The following is a 17,857-nucleotide window of genomic DNA, read 5'->3' as shown; positions in this document are numbered from 1 at the left end:
TCCTCTTGGAGAAGTTGGAGGTTTGACCTGGAAGAGAGTATTAACCTCGATGTGAACAAAGGAAGGATGCTAAACACGAGTTAGACCAAAAACAATATAAATATCTCTTTATTTAGCAAGCAGAGCTGAAAATGCTCTAAAAATAAAAATACAAAAGTATTTTGTACAAATATAAATAATTTATGCAGATTTATTATTAATGAGTGCAGGCAAGTCTTTATATACAGTAGTTTAGGTTTTTCTGAACTTATGTTTACGTTGTAATTTTTATGCAGTATTATTTAGTGTCATTCACTCGCTCATTTTTTTAATGGACACAAACTTCTATCAACTAATATCATTCTCAGCCTCTACAGCTTTGCATTGACCTGTTCATATGCAGCTTGTGTTTAAGGTACAACCATGTGAGCAGGAAACCATCTATTCCTTAGTAGGTTTTAAAGTTATTTAATTACAACCGTAGATGAACAACAACACATGACATATTATTTATTTAACAAAGCTGTCACACGAAGCAGCAGTGTGTGGTTTGGGATCATTTGGGCTGTAAAGTGGATCGGGGGGCGCTGATGCACTTTACTTTTGCTTCCTTTGGTGCAAATGAAAGTGACACGAGGTTCACTGGAGAGGGAACAGGAAAATAGGAAAAGGGGAAAAAAGAGACTGGTTTTGCAGATAGTAACCAAAAACCATTGCTCTGTCCTTACATCTGATCTTTTTCTCCAGTTCAACTTTTAGTTTATGTCCTTGTCACTGCTGGTAGCATGAGATGGTGCTTCCAACACATTCAGGTTGGAGAGGTAGATCAGCTTTTCCAGAATGGCATATCGATGCAAGCTGACCTCTAGGTGCTCTCTATGCCCTTTGGTGTTTCTGAAACGCTTCACAAGCAGAGACTAATGAGGTGGGTTTTGCTTGCTCAAGAATACAATTTGGACATTTACGAGTAAAGGTGTGTCTTTACAATGGTAACTAGTGATCCACAGTGGAAGCAGGTGCAGGAAGCAAGTGGGTTGTAACAATAAGGACGCCTGATCAGGACGCTGGAGTGTAGCGAGTATAACAGGAGGAACACTGACAGAGGCCTAAGGAATGGCCTCCGGGGTGCTCATTTGCATGTTTCTGGCCGCACACTATGAGAAACAGACTCCATCTGCTGGAATAAGGGTCTGACATCTTTAGTGGGACCTGTGCTCACAGTCCCACGTCATGCATCACCAGAGTCTATCAGGTTCATACAGATGGATGTGAAAGAGTCTTGAGATGCAGTGTAGGCATTTTTCTGACTGCAGCATCATCCAGCATGATGGTTTGGCAGTGGTCAGTGATGGTCTGGGAGGCATATCCTTGGAGGATCATACAGATGACCTCCTCAGAACCATTGTTGATACGGGCATTGATACCAATGACTGTCTCTGACATTTTCCAGAGCTGAATCCAACTAAGAACTTCTGGGACACATTTTTTTACTCGCATGCCTGCAAAGTCTCCACCAAGCCTCTCTCATCTTCTCTGAATTGCTGCCACCTGTCCACATGCCCTGTCTTTTGATTATACCTCTTTTAATAAAGCATCTAAACTATTTGTTGTCTGCTTTGCATTCATACTGAAAAGATGACAAGAGCATTATGTCAGTAAAGATTTAAATTTGAATATTTCAGTCATCAAGATCAAATGTGTGCATTTCCTTGACTTCTTGAGATTTTTTTTCAGCATTGAAAATACTTTTACTTTCATACTGTTTAATCTTTCTTCATTTTTAGTTAAATTATAATTATCAGTGTAGAATATGCACATCTAAAAGGTAACTTTTAACTTGGCTTGAGTATGTTGGTGCAGCGTGTCGCTATCTGAATACAAAGCACCATGTTGTTTATGACTGGCTGCATCACTTGTGCATCTTTGTGGCCACAGTTTCATGGATAAGTACAATTTTATGCTCCTGTAAATGATGAGCTCTTTGCTTTGCTGGCTCTTGATGAGTGTGCAAAGTAATTCAGTTATTATTACCACCAATATAGTTTTTAAATTAGATTTCATCATTAACTGAGTTGTAATAAAACTGTCTACAGAGTTGATGTGGAGAATAATGTTTAACACAAGCATGTTGTAACGTCCCTCTGTTAAAATAAAATAAAAAAATCACACTAGCAGTTTGCAGTCCCACACTAACCCACACACAAAGGTTTCTAAACTCCACCTTGATTACACATTACTGGAAGGGCAGTTAATCTCTAACTTTTTGGTTATCTTTTAACCAGGCAATAAAGACTTGCATTGTACTGACACTTTGACACTTAGCATTGTTTTATTTACAGTTTTGTTTTTTTTTTTGCAAAGTATGATTAAACTCTAATAAACAGACAAAGAGACAGTGGCGCTCTGTAGACCTGAAACTTGACTTTTGCACTTCTCAAGTAAGTGTTGATGATTTAATATCTTACTATGCCTTTATAAAGAAACATTTATTTTAGAACGCACTGTTAACATCATGTTTGTATTTTCTATTAAAAGCTTTCATGTTAAACTTTACTTTGAAATCCTGTTTGAATTGCACTTTTTTCAAATAAAATAATACATTTTATTTGAAAGCGCCTTTCAAAACACTCAAGGACACTGTACACAGCAGAATAATAAAAGCAACATAAAAGCAATCAGTTTACACAATCATAAAGGCATAAGACATAAAACAAATGTAAAATACCAGAGTGGAGAGGATATTTGGGATAAGCTATTTTGTACTATTGATGTTTGAGTTAAGACTTAAAGAGAGAGAAGGAAGTTATATTTCTTAAATCAGGAGGTCGGGAACTCCAAAGTCAAGGAGCAGAGCAGCTGAATGCCCAGCTCCCCATGGCAACAAGATGGGGGGAGGAGACAGAGAGAGAAAGAGAAGAAAATATCTGAGACTGAGATGGGATGGTGATCTGAACCAGATCAGACAGATGTGGCGGGGAGAGAACATGAATTACCTTAAATGTGTACAAGAGTGTTTTAAAAATGATGCGATATTTGACTGGAAGCCTATGAAGTTGCTGCAGGACAGGAGTGATGTGATGGACAGAAGGGGTCCTGGTGATAATACGAGCAGCAGAGTTCTGGACATATTGGAGCTTTTGGATGGATTTCTGAGTAAGACCAAAAAGAAGAGAGTTGCAGTAAACAAACCCGTCGAAGTAACAAGAATGGCAGCGGCATGTGGGGTGAGAAAAGGACGGAGACGATTAATGTTGGCAACTGAAAGTATGCAGACCGAGTAACACTGTTAATGTGTGAATTGAAAGATAAAGTACTGTCGAGGATGACACCCAAACTTTTCACAGAGGAAGAAACGAAGACCGGCGAGTTTTTGATAGTAACAGAGAAACTGTTGGTTCTGAATAATGTTGATTTAGAGTCGACCAAGAGGAGCTCGGATTTGTTACTGTTGAGTTTGAGAAAATTAGAAGAGAACCATGAATTTAGTTCGGCTAAGCAGAGGGTGAGGAAGGATGGGGGAGAGCAGAGTCAGGTTTAGTGGACAGATAAAGCTGGGTGTCATCAGCATAACAGTGAAAATGGATATTATATTTATGAAAAATGTGTCCAAGCGGAAGAAGGTAGATAATGAAAAGAAGGGGCCCCAGGACAGATCCATGGGGCACGCCAGTGACCAGAGGAAAGGACTGAGAAGTGAGGGATTTGAGTCGAACAAACTGAGTGTGATCAGACAGGTATGATTTAAAGCAAGCTAGTGTGAGTATGGGAGAGACCGATGGAGGCTAGCCTACTGAGGAGAACAGAGTGAGAAATGGTGTCGACAGCAGAACTCAGATCGAGGAGAATAAGAATAGAAAGTAAACCGGAGTCAGCTGCCATAAGAAGGTTAATGTGGATAGTGAGTTTAACTATACACAAATCAGTTACTTGTCTTTACAGTTTATTTTGTTCCTAATTTTGCTGCTTTTTTAAAAATTGTTTTTCTTACCTCTCAGATGCAGACTATAAAGCTCGTGGTGGTGGGTGATGGTGATTCAGGAAAGCATGAATTCCTCTTGACCTATACAGGCACAGCCTACAAGTAAGAATACATACCCACAGTGAGTAGGTTTAAATACCACAGATAAAATAAAAAATAAAAAAACCTTTTTCTCTGCAGGAAACTCGTGGCATGAAAGTCTGCAGACATAAACCAGACAGATTTCAGGTTGCTCTGAACTGCTCTTTTGTGTCACACAGGTTGTGATACTTACAGACCAGTGACTGAACTCTACAGGACACTAAAGACAGACAGTACAAACGCACATACATGCAAAACCAATCGAAGTGGTTTGTGTATTGTGTTCTCACACAATACAGTCTGGACCAATTTCTGTTCTGGTGTGTTTGGAGTTTGAAAGTAAGTATTCAAGTAAGCGCAGCAGCTGTAAAACACTCCCTGCATCCGCTCACGTCCAGAGCCGAGGTTACCAGGAATGTTGGGATAAGCTGCTTGTTAACATACCTGGCAGAAGCCTGAACGTGAGTAAAGGGGAGTAAAGCAAGACATGGCACATCTGCTTACCTGAACAGCTGCAAACTAATATTCATGAAAGTGCTCAGCTCATTTCATAAATCAGTTTGACTCTGTTTAGTCATGCTGTAACGATTCTGCTGCATTTGCATGTTTACTTATCTTTGTTTATGGCTTGTTTAACTTTTGTTCCCTGTTTTCTCCAGGTGTTTGACAGGTATGCTGTGACAGTGATTGTTGGTGGAGAGGCGTACACTCTGGGAATGTTTGACAAGGTAAAATTAGGTAAAAAATACATCTAAGCTCAGTTTATTAAATTAAAAAATTTTACTGTACAATGTGTGTGAAGGTTCTCACTCATCCAGGTCATCGTTGTCTCAGGGGCTTAGAAAGAAAAGCGTCTGGACTTCTGTAGGTTTCTTGTAAATATGTCACCTCTCATCAGAGAATCTTAATCAGTTCTAAGAGCAATTAGTGGAGAGTCCCAGATTTCAAGCCTTATGGGAGTTTCCCCAACAGGATCATGGACCTAGAGGATCCTATTGATCCTCTACCTACTCCAACTTTTAAACTTAAACAATATTGTCTCAGTGTTTAACCCATGAAATCTCAATTTTTTGACTTGATTTCCACAGAGCCCTATTCTCATCAGCACCTTTGATGAAGTCATTGGTGTGGAAAAATCCTGTATCAGTCAAACCTTTGATGACAGACACTGAGGAACACCAGTCAGTCAAAGCAGCCATTGACCCAATTTGAATCACTGTCATCTTTCCAGAACGTCACAGAGGTTTGTTTAGCTGGTATCTGTGTTTGTTTCTAATTTGATGGAGATACTGACTTAATTTAATGAGGTGATTCTCTTCACAGGCTGCCCTTTAAATTCAAACTCTCAAAGACTGTCAGTTAAAGGAAACCTCAGTATGCCTGTTAAAAACATTAATTTATAAAAAAAACAACAACACAACAAAAAAAAAAGTTTAAAAATTCCTTATCAGAACATACATCAACATTGACTACTACTAAAACTTTAAATAACTATCAAAATAATTCATTTATATATTTTTCTACAGATCAATTGAAAGTTGATTATCTATAAAATGACAATATTTATACACATCTTACTATTTGCTTAAACTGTCATACCATACCATTGTAATCACAGATGAAACCGAGGAGAAGAAAACAAAAACACTCACCTGTCAGCAACGTTGTTGCTGCATTATTTGCTTCTCATTGTTCTCTGATTGTTAAAAATCAGTGTTTTTAGATACTTCTTTTAAATCTGAGAAGCAACCGACCGCAGTTGTAAAGACCAGATGTTAATCATTTATGTGAATTCACCAAAACAAAATCACATCTTCTTCCAAAAGACCTTGAAAAATGTGCTCATGCCTTCATGCCTAGTTTGGACCACTGTAATCCTCTGTGTTTAGGTCTGAAACACTCTTAATCGTTTGCAGTTAGTCCAAAATGCCGCTGCATGATCACATCACTCCACTTTTAGCAGGTTTTCACAGGCTTCCTGTCCATTTTTCTACTGGTTTTAAGATTTTCCTTACTTTTAAAGTTTTAAATGGTGTCGTACCCAGCTATTTAACCAACCTGCTCAACTTATTTAACCCCAAAAGAGCCCTAAGATCTTCTAGTCAGATGCTCATAGTGCAGCAGAGATCTCGATTTGGATCGGGAGTTTGCAGTCATAGTTTTAAGACTCTGGAATAAACTGTGTGGAAATAACAGAAAATATGTTGTTGCTAAACATGGCTTTCATTACTGGCATTTTATTAAAACTTTTATTAAAGGTGTAGTTGTAGTTATTTTTATGTACACATTGCAAATGTGCTCATGAAGAGTTGACGCTCAGTCCATTTAAGGTCATAAGCTTTGTCTGGCGTGATGGTCCCAACGATTTATTGTGTAAGTAACTTCGAGTGTAGAAGGTTAATGCATACATGCTTACAAACACAGTTAATTACAGAAGAAAGTCTGGGCCAGAGGCCAGGAAGACATTTTGCTGGTAACTGCATTTGTGCCTGCATAAGCAACAGTTGATGAAAACTGGACAAGTCAACAGGAAACATCTGAAGGGTGAGACAGTTGAAAGAAACAGCCATGTACGGTAAAATGTTGCTGATAATGGAAATTTGTCTAACTGTCATTAACTGCAACTTATGCATGTTATATTCTTTGCTGACGCAGAAGGGGCTGAACCCTGACATATTAAAACCATTTTGAAGTGTGCTTTTTAGCGGAGATCTATGTTGACGTGTTACAGTGCACATCTTCCCACGCGTGTGTTTAATGAAATCATCGTTTGACTGAACTCATCTGGGCCAGTGTTGGTTTGTTCCTATCCTCAATATCCAAGAATCAGGACAACTGCTGCTTAATATTCATACTGCAGAATCTTTCAAATGTCATCTTAAAGCTCACTTTCATATCATTTTAATTCAAGTTCAGTTTGAGGTTGAAGGAGCACTCAAAAACAGCTTTAATGCTAACTCAAAAAGTAGCAAAACTGAAAATTCAAAATAAACATGCAATACAGAGTCCAAAAATGGCTGCGCAGAAGGCAGCGGTGGCGACGCAGTACAGGAGGCCGTCCATGACAGCGATGATGTCCAGCCAGTGTGGCCCCTAAAGTAGACGGCGACGTTGAGTTGGCGGCCGTAAAAGAGCCAGGTGTACTGGACATGGATGTGCCATCCGAGCATGTTGTGGACCAAATGAGGCAGGACCACACAGCGTGGAAGCTGCAGTTGGAGACTCAGGAGGTGGCTTAGCGGACTCAGAGCGGTCAGCGGACACAAGGTGCTGAAATCCTTCCTTGGACCCTTCAGCAATAATGGACGGCTGAAGCTGCTCCACAGGCCCCTCAGCGAAGACAGAGGACGGCTGAAGCGATCCCTCGAACCCTCCAGCGGAGACAGGAGACGGCGGAAGCGATCCCTTGAACAGGAGATGGCTGAGCGATCCCTCGGACCCTCCAGAGGAGGAAGGCAGCTGAAACTGTTCTCCTGAACTGCAGAGACAGACACAGGGCCAGCAGATGCAGAGACCTCTAGCTGAACAGGCAGCTGAGCAGATGACTGAGCTGGTGACTGAGTTAATAAGTGAGCTAATATTTGAGCTATGGAAAGAAGTTTAAGATGATGTAGTAATGGTGGATGATAATCAGGTAGCTGAGTGAATTCTCCTGAGCTTCCAGAACATGAGGAAAATGGCTGGACGGGCTCACCTGCTGGGTCCATGTAATGGCCGTGATCTTCTGTCATGTGAAGGCTGTGTGCAAGCAGGACAGGGCCCAAAGTGCAGACACACAGCTGCAGCTTTAATGCTAACTCAAAAAGTAACAAAACTGAAAATGCAAAATAAACTTATGCAATACAGACAGTGAGAACACACAGCAGAGGATGAGGGTAGACTGCAACACAGACCAAAGAAAACACAGGGCTTAATACACAGGAAGCAATCAGGGAATGAGAGACAGGAGGGAAACACAGCTGGGACCAGGAGCGATTCAAGGATCAGAGCTTTGGGGATGCTGAGCACCCAGAGAGCTGCCCAGCCAGGCAACATAACCTTTACTCATCACGATGAGACTTCTTCCCCGTCTCTGTCAGTCCCTGCATCCTTAAATGTCTCCAGTTGTCCCGAGTTCCCTCTGACTGTCTCCTTGGTGCATTTAAACCCCTGTTCCTCCCTGTCCTCATCGTCTGTTGTCTTCGTCTCCGTTATCAGTCGTCATAAATTTACCCTCTGTGTGCAAGTCTGCAAATTTCTTTATAGAAATCATGAGATTCTTAAATGCATCAAGTCTCTCTGTGCCTGGGTCCTCGTCATAAAATATGACATCACTGTTTTGTACATTTTAACACAATTTAATCCCCACATTTGTGAAAGAAAAGCAAAACACTTTTTTGAAAAGTCTGTAACAAAACCATCAAATCTGATAAAGGTTATTTAAATGCTGAATGGATTGGAATAAAAAAAAAATACATATCCTAACCTTAATTACTGGCAGAGAATAATGAGTGATGCTCATAATGGGTAAAAAGTAAACGGGCACTTGTCTGAGAGAATCGTTTGTATAATAATCAACAAACTAAAATGTGAAATTCTTCTCCTCAGTTCAAAGACTCGTCCAAAAATACACTCAGCTTGCTTTTAAATTCAAATTTGGTCTTGACAAACTCAAAGTTAATTTTGTTTGGTTTCTAACTTCAGAGATATTCGCGCACACACAGAGCTACAGGTCAGTTGTTGCAGTAAAAGCCCATCAAACCTGACCTTGATTTTTCCACAGTGGGTGCCAGAGATTTCACACCACTGCCCGGGGACGCCCTTCCTGTTGGTCGGGACTCAGGTGGTGGTTTTTCTTAAAGCCATACACGCACCAGTGCGAGGTGTGTGTTTGACACATGCACCGATGCTTCGGTATTGTTTGATCCGTCACTGTCGAGTCGAGGCGAGTCGCGCCGAGCCGAGTAAGTGCTAGTGGGAAAGAGGTGTTATTTCCTCATATTGTCCTTTTTATTTCTTTAATTCTGTGTCTTCCTTCTCCTCAGATGAAAGACATTAAATGTGTGGTGGTGGGTGACTATGAAGCAGGAAAGACCTGCCTGCTCAATTCCTACACAACTGACAAGCTTCCCATTGGAGATTTCCCCACGGTGAGTATCCGAAAACAGCACAGAGTCAAGTGGCTTCCATTCACCAGCTGTGAAACGGCTCAAAAGCCAGCTTGTTATTAACTTAAGAGTGTTCTCTGGAATACTCGGTGTTTGGCTCCATGCTGTCACACAGGAAGTGGTAAATGGTTGTAACTATCTAATCTCTGCAGGTAGAAAAGTGAAAGCAAGGCTCTGTGCAGTCATTGTAATGCTGACAAAGGGCTGGACTGGGGATCATTTCTGTTGATTGACGGATATAATACACTTGACAATAACTTAAAGTTACACTTTCGCTATTAGCGATGGCTCATGGTCAGAGTAGCGATTGGTTTTACCTGAAATCTCTCCCTTCCTAATTGTCCCTCCATCTATTTTCTTAACACATGAATTCATCTTCCTCTGTCTCTTCCTCACTTCTCCACAGCTGGTGCCAGCAGCAGCAGCAGCCTCCTGTGACTGTGAGGTCTGTTTTCTAGTTGTTACTGGTAATAATGTTCATCAGCACCCTGACAGCTAACATTGTCTCTCAGCTTTTCACCACTTCTTCAACACTGAAACTTAAGCGGCGTGAGCGCACAGGTGGGCGAAGGGACAGTGTAGTGCCAAAAAGTGATCGCCTGCCAAAAACTGATTTCCAATGTTTCCGTGTGTTTTTTATGTGTAATATCTTTACATATGTTGGTAAATAGAGTTCGGTGAACAGAGTTTACAAAGGGGTTATATATACAATTTAAAAATTACCTGTTTTTTAAGTATCTTTATCTGTGTTATTGTACTTACATTATAACCAATTCAGTCCTTTTTGTCCACTTAAAATATGTTTACAGAACTAATATTTGTTGCACTTTCTGCTGTCGTCTTGGCCAGATTACTCTTACAAAAGACATTTTTTTTAAATAAAGGATATATAACAATCGCTGCCAAAAACTGATCGTGGCTTCTACCTTGTTACAGGAATGTTGTTTGTGGCTCAAGATTAGGGCTGAACGATTATGGAAAATAATCTAATTGCGATTTTTTGCCCCAATATTGCGATTGCGATGCGATATGCGATTATTTTTTAAGGTCTTTGTCTTCTGTATTATTAAACAAAGACAAGCAATACATCATATAGTATGGCCAATACTATATTACATTAATTTTAAACTGTTCTTTCCTGGAAGACAGACCTCTGTTATGATGACATGAGGTGATGCATGAATTGATGACTGACATTTTTATTTAACTTCTTCAATCACAACAGTATATTTGAACATACACAATAGTTTATTTTTAGCTTACAAACATCTGAGCATAAAGTGCTGACAAGGAACCCTGGTGTAAACATTAAAATGAAAGTCAGTACAATGTGCAGATTGCAGAAATATACATAAAAAAAATCAGTGGCTTTACCACACTCAGTTTTTCGACATCTGTGAACTACTAGACAGTCATTCAATTAAAAAATAATATTAAATAAATAAAACTAATAAATAAAAAATACACACATCTTACTGATCTCTGCAGTCAGTAACATTACACATAAAGTGCAAACATAATAGCAATTGTATAAACACACACACAAACACGCCTTTAAAATTTAAAGGCGTGAAATTGGACGGTCTAGTTCTGATTAGCGTCACCGCTGTCTCGGTGGAGTTTAATAAACTCGGCCGTCTGCTTCTTGCTATCTAAAATATAACCAGACACTGGTGTAAATTCTCGACTGTCTCATACTTCTGTTTAATAAGTTTTCTGTTTGACGTTTAGTCAGCTGTGTGAAAACCAAGGAGGAACCCACCCGGGGGATTAATAAAGTTTTATTTTATCTAATCTAATAACTTTAATCTCAGCCAAACCGATTTACTCACGAACAAACAAAACACTGAAAAAAGCCCAACAATAACATTTTTAGGTTGTCTAAGTGACTTATATATTACGTTTAACCCGAGCAGCGAAACTCCGCGGTGATCTGAAAATGATGTGCCGGGAGTTGTGCCGTTCTCGGCCGCATCAGTAACCCTCGAGCTCCCGGCTAGCTGTCGAGCTGGAGGGTAGCAGACGCCTCTGAAAACGTCGAAGCACTTTTGCAAATATGGGATATCTTGATAAACCGAGCAGATATTTGATGTTTACACAACTACTTTCTCGCCTGAAAATATGTTAAAAGTTTATTTTGTGACCCAGAAAGATTAGTATGAGTAATTTTAAAACTTAGTAGCGGCCGCCATTGCTGGAAACTGGAGTTTGGCTGGGCCGCGCTATGAATTCTGGGATATGGTAGTAATTTGGACAGCCTTCGGCGCGTCGCTGTGACGTAATCGGTCTACAAATGCGGCCTCAGGAGGATGCAGCCCATGAATTTGGACATGTCCAGAGTATAATCGCAGCCTTTGCGGTTAGAAAATTGCACTTGATCATGTCGCGATATTATCGCAAATGCGATATATCGTTCAGCCCTACTCAAGATGACTTGGTATCATTCATGTGGGATACGTTTGACATATGTTTCACATATTATAGACCAACAAGTTACTTATAGCAGTTTAAATACGAGCAATCTGTTTTTGGCAAATACCAGAATTCAGTTTTTGGCAGACAATCACTTTTTGGCACAACACCGCTCGCATTAGGAGATTTGATTGGGCAATCCAGTTCAGCAATGAAAATGAACGAATGGCGAATAGGTCAGTCTGTGTTTAGTTTAACTTCCATCAAGGTTCACTGTGTGGTGGACGGCAATGGGACCAAAAGTGAAGGACACTGAAGATATAAAACTCAAAAACCTGTTTTATTATTTATAAGCGCTTACAAAAATGCATCAAAAAGGCAGGTCAGGGGTGCCGGTTTAGATCACTGGGATGAGCAGGTGACCATGTGCTGAGTGGCAGGAAGTGGCCAGCCTGGGTTGGAGTCTGACCCACAGCTCTTCGGTGCATTTATTTCCTTTCTCTTTGTCGCTCTTTACTGAAAAGGCCAAAAAGATTTTTATTTTTTATATTTTAAAGCAAAAAATGCTTCTTAGAAAATGCATGACAATGGAGGGCAAAACAAAGAACAGAAACAAAATGAGGGGTTAAATACACAAGAGGAGATGAGGGCAGAGTGGAGACGACTCGGGCAAAACTGAACATAACGCACATGAGACGAAAGACTATCAAAATAAAACGAGATGTTATCGAACACGGAAACAGAAGAACGCAAAGACAGAAGGGAAACCAACACGGAGAAAAGACTGACATCATACATGAGACACAAAACACAGAGAAGAAACTAGGACAGACTGGAAGAGAAAGGAAACTGCTGTCATCCGAAGACCATAGAAAACAAAACTGAAAAGCACTAGGAAATAATATAATACTCACAAGCACGAAGCAGAGCTTGAACACAGATCACATCATGAGCACACAAAAACTCAAGACACTGGGTCAAAGATGCAGGACCATGACGACTTCCTCCCAAATCATGATGTTAGTTTCCCTCAGCTGTGTTCCTACTTGTTTCCTCTCCCCTCGTTATCTTCTAAGTATTTTTTGTCTCCCCCTGTCCTTTGTCACGTCCTCATTCATGGTCCTGTGTCTCCCTGCTCTGTGTTTCAGAGTTTTCAGTTTCCCCTTTCCTGCCCTGCTTCTGTGTTGGCCTTTTGTATTCTGTTAAAACAGCAGCATTAAAGCTCTTTTTCCATTAGTACCTATTTGGATCGGCTCGACACGGCACAACTCGTTTTCCATTACAGTGGAGTACCACCTAATGCGCGTGGGGTTATTAAAGCAGCGCGGCCGAGAGTCTCACGATGTGATTAGTATGTGACACGAACGCCACAACAAAGGCGGACGTCGAGGCAACGATCTACCTGCCGCACAGTCTGTGGCTTTTTTTCAGACTCGAGAACCACAATGTTGTTTTTTGGTGACATGAAGTCTTCTGACGTCACATTTTCGGGTCGCCTTGGATCGCTCAAAACCCCATGGAGTAGGTATTTAAAAAGTAGCTGGTACCAGGTACTATGACCTACAGGAAAAACCCTGAAAACACAAGTAGGTACTAATGGAAAAGGGGCTTAAGAATGATTTTGAGTTCTTTCCTGCTTCCTTCCTGCCACACAGCCGTACCTGGACAAAAACAAACACGGTGTTCACCTTACGGCTCTTCACCTAAACTGTGCTCAGTGTCAAGGTCACATTCGTTTCCTGGGCAATAAGCTGTGAATTGTGATGGGCTGTGACTATATCACTGCCACTCTTAATTGCTTATTGTCTCATTGATTGTTAATATATTAACCTTCTTGTTCCTGCCTATATTTTCCTGTTGTTATTAACTATCTAACAACTCGTTGTCAGTGCTGTAGTTGTATCTTAAACCTTTAAGTCATCAGGCCTTAAGTTGAATAACCAGAGTGTCCTCTCTAATCTCCCAGCTGTGCCCTGCATACTTTCTTTAATCTTTGCTTTGTGTTGAGCTGTTTCATGCCAGTGCTGGCTCTTGTGGTGGTGTTTCCTGTCACTCATCTAACAAATAACCACCGCAGTAAGAAAACAGGTCACCTGTAACATTGTTTTTCCAGAGTATTTCTGACTCTTGTTTCACGCCATAACTAAAACATGGCATACAGTTGAGAATGAGTACATATAAATACATTTAAAAACATGCTCTAGGGTATACGTCTGTTTTCCTCCAGTTCTTTTCGATGCGCCTGCAAGATAACCAAAAATGTGGACGACAAATTGAAATGCCCTAAAACTAGAAGTGCTACCATTTGGAAGTCAAAGCCAGAGTCACAGTGCTGTACTCTGGTTTCTGTGCCTGTTTTGTTAGTGTTAGTAACCATAATAAGTGAAAATCGTCGCTGCAGACAAACCCGTTTGATCTGCTGGCCGTTATCTTGAAAACAAGATGATCACGATCAAAGGATTGGTCACTGGAATTCATTTCACTGCAAAGCTTTTGTTTGGTAACACAAAACATCTCTTTAGTTTACAGTGGTGCGTTTTTACCTCTCACTAAAAAATCTAACTCACTCGATGTTCAGTTCAGTTCCCACCAAAACCACTAAAGAGAGCCTTTCAGCCAAGGATGTCAATCTAAAGGAAGCAGCAGTCACAACATTTAGTCTGTGCGTGACCACGATGTTGGCATGTGACCAATATATGATTTGACTTCATGTCTATTGCTATCATATTTTTATGCCATCGCCTTCTGATGGGTTGCCCTACGCAGACAGAAGTTTTGAGCACAGGCAGAAGGTTTCTTCATGGGTGTCCTTTGTCAAGATGATGAACCTCCAACTCGTTGACGCATTTATGTGAGTGTGTGGAACGTATGAGCACCTTTAAGGTTTAATAAGAGTGGGAAACCTTTCATGTATTTATGGCACTTAAACAAAACTTGGTCAGATTTCACCAGTTTATTCTGTCAGCATCCACAAACATGTTTTGTTTCCTTTTTTGGTATAGTTTGGGCTGGAGCCGGTGACCTTGAAACCTCCTTCAGTAGATCTGTGATAGATCTCATCATGCACCGAGTTCTCCTTTAGTCAGCTTTTCACCCACTATGTGTTTTTGCACCACTCTGCATTTAACCTCTTAAGCACCCATGCATAACCGTAAATGTGATCTCCTCCCCTTTGCCCCGTATCTGGGGACATGGGTGCTTAAGAGGGTAATCGATAGTTATTATTATTAACCACTGAGTATCTGATCCAACACTGCTCAAGATCTACTTACAGTTCTGTGAAAACGAAAGGTCAGGGATTCAATCTCTGGCTGCTCTAGTTCATGGGTGTCCTTTGTCAAGATGATGAACCTCCAACTCGTTGACGCATTTATGTGAGTGTGTGGAACGTATGAGCACCTTTAAGGTTTAATAAGAGTGGGAAACCTTTCATGTATTTATGGCACTTAAACAAAACTTGGTCAGATTTCACCAGTTTATTCTGTCAGCATCCACAAACATGTTTTGTTTCCTTTTTTGGTATAGTTTGGGCTGGAGCCGGTGACCTTGAAACCTCCTTCAGTAGATCTGTGATAGATCTCATCATGCACCGAGTTCTCCTTTAGTCAGCTTTTCACCCACTATGTGTTTTTGCACCACTCTGCATTTAACCTCTTAAGCACCCATGCATAACCGTAAATGTGATCTCCTCCCCTTTGCCCCGTATCTGGGGACATGGGTGCTTAAGAGGGTAATCGATAGTTATTATTAATCTCTGCATCCCACTGAGCCTGGTTCCGCCTGAGGTTTCTACCTATTTAAACAGACTATTTCCTTCCCAGTGTCTCCAAAGCTCTTGCTAATAGGTCATCAGATTTTGTTTTGTTTTGTTTTTTTGGGGGGTTTTTTGGTAGTGGGTTCAGTTTTCTCTGTAGTGTTGCAGGGCCTCTTGCAGTATAAAGTGTAGTGATGATGTGATGAAGCCCTGTGAATGTGTCAAATCTTTCTCCTAGAGCAGGGCTGTCCAACTCCAGTCCTCGAGAGCTACCGTCCTGCAGCTTTTAGATGCATCTTTGTTCTGACACACCTGAATCAGATGAATGGCTTGTTATCAGGCCTTTGCCAAACTTGATGGCATGCTGAAGAGGTAATCCAACCATTTGTTTCATCTGTGCTGGAGTAGGGATGGATCTAAAAGGTGCAGGACAATAGCTCTCGAGGACTGGGATTGGGCACCCGTCACACCATTCAACAGCTTATTTGGAAGTACTGACATCTACTCCGCATTTGTTGTACAGCAGCCCTGCCGTGATAATACATTCATTTATTTATTTATTTAGAAAGAAGGACAATACATATTAATGAATATTTTAACAAATAGCCTTGGGCTAATTTCCATCTGCAGACTCTCTGGCAGGTTGGTGTTAATAATAACATACAGAGACAATATTTACAGGTCATGTGACAAGGACAAAAACAGTGGTCACATTATACTAGAACAAACAATGACAAGAACTTTGTATATTAGAAAGGCAGATTTAAATAATTTGAAATTAGTAAAATTTAGAAACTTGTATTTATCTAAAATTTGACAATGATGATATGAAAAAGGTTTCTTATCTAATATTTTCAATGATCTTTGTAGCACACTTCGATTGGCCCAATAGCAGCAAAGCTCGTATAGGACCAACTTGTAATACAGTATTCAATATGAGCCGGTATCATAGAGCGCAGGAATGTAATCGCTGCTGTCTGTTAATGATGTGCGGATATGTCTAAAGTTCTGTGTATTAACATTTACAGTTTTCACTACATATGGTCTGCATAACAGTTGATATATAAACGTATTGATGTATCAATTGCAGAATACCCATATGAGGTCCTGTATAATATAAATATATACATGCACACTCACCCCTCACTAACCATCCTCTTTGAGACTGATTTAAGACTTAAGACTTGAACAGAAGAGCAGGTATAACGTAACAGCTATAGCTTTGAATTTAGAGGATCTGCTGGGGATCAGTACGAGCCGGAGTGCTGCCAAGCTTGTTATACAGAGGGAGAACCCTGCTGCTCCCTCTCGACAGCTATGTCCTCACACAATATGCTCGGTTGTTATAGTGACTTTGTGCTAAAGACCTGGCAGGTTGCAGACCACTGAGTATCTGATCCAACACTGCTCAAGATCTACTTACAGTTCTGTGAAAACGAAAGGTCAGGGATTCAATCTCTGGCTGCTCTAGTTCATGGGTGTCCTTTGTCAAGATGATGAACCTCCAACTCGTTGACGCATTTATGTGAGTGTGTGGAACGTATGAGCACCTTTAAGGTTTAATAAGAGTGGGAAACCTTTCATGTATTTATGGCACTTAAACAAAACTTGGTCAGATTTCACCAGTTTATTCTGTCAGCATCCACAAACATGTTTTGTTTCAGCAGTGTAATCTTTGTTTAACACTGGAACTACGTGGCTTTGGTTCAGCTCCACAGACTAACTGAGACGACACTCGTTCAGAGGTTTAACTAGTCCAGAAGTCTACTTCCAGTTTTGTTTGGAGTACATCTGCAATCAAGGTTTTTCACAGGCTTACTGTCTTTTTCTTTGTTTCCTCACTCCTTGCCTTCTGTCCCCCCAGTCGTTTGCTACCTGTGTCAAGACAGTGAAGATCAATGACGAGGAGTACAATCTGCAACTGTGTGACTCTTCAGGTAAAAAATACACATAAACTGAAACAAAACAGATACTAATAGCAACAGCTGTAGCATATTTATAGTAGTAGCAGTATTTCCTGTAATGTTCGGAGCTGCTGGTGATGGATAGGATCCTATAGCAATTTGAAATCTTGCTACACTGTCCTTATGAAGTTCCTTATGAAATCTTTATTTTTGGGCTGCGGCACTTATGAAACACGAACAGTTATCTGGCAACAGCTGTCAATCAAAGCAGCCATGCCACTGACTTTAAGCCTCACCAGTATCTTGATGGGTGATTTAGAAAAACATTACCCACCATACAGTTTCTATGAGGGAATAAATCAGTCCATAGATGACAAAACTGTGTTTTATATCAGGTTGAGAATGTAATTATTTCTGCTGTAAAGTTTTAGCCCCAAGTGGATATTAAAGGAACTGCAGTGTTTCTTTTTTCACATTTTTCAGGCCCAGAGATAACTGCTTATATTTGCCTTGCTTTGGTTGCTCTGTTTGTTGCGGATCTTTTTCGTGTGTGTCTGCCTCTGCAGGTCAGGAGAACTACGAAAACATACGACTTAACACG

The 17,857-nt window shown here is 40.5% G+C and overlaps 1 protein-coding gene and 1 long non-coding RNA gene across 3 annotated transcripts in view; both read left to right on the top strand.

The window, feature by feature from the left end:
- The window catches only part of LOC102288700 (cdc42 homolog), a 7,690-nt gene extending 6,106 nt beyond the window's left edge, over positions 1 to 1,584 (top strand). Inside the window, exon 9 of the transcript XR_006054951.1 lies at positions 21 to 1,584. The gene's annotated coding sequence lies outside the window, so the exon portion shown is untranslated. The remainder of the gene's footprint in view (positions 1 to 20) is intronic.
- A 7,289-nt stretch (positions 1,585 to 8,873) lies between these two features.
- Positions 8,874 to 17,234, top strand: LOC121815265. Of its 2 annotated transcripts, none has more exons than XR_006054949.1 (3): positions 8,874 to 8,982; positions 9,064 to 9,168; positions 17,217 to 17,234. It is a non-coding gene; the product is annotated as an uncharacterized LOC121815265 (long non-coding RNA). The 2 variants fall into 2 exon arrangements; XR_006054950.1 differs by lacking the exon at positions 17,217 to 17,234 and adding an exon at positions 9,593 to 10,137.
- The last annotated feature ends 623 nt before the right edge of the window (positions 17,235 to 17,857 follow it).

This window comes from Haplochromis burtoni, unplaced genomic scaffold, assembly GCF_018398535.1.
Source record: "Haplochromis burtoni strain Fernald_Lab_line unplaced genomic scaffold, NCSU_Asbu1 Contig_168, whole genome shotgun sequence".
NCBI classification, from domain to species: domain Eukaryota; kingdom Metazoa; phylum Chordata; class Actinopteri; order Cichliformes; family Cichlidae; genus Haplochromis; species Haplochromis burtoni.
This window is presented reverse-complemented; position numbering and strand designations above follow the sequence as displayed.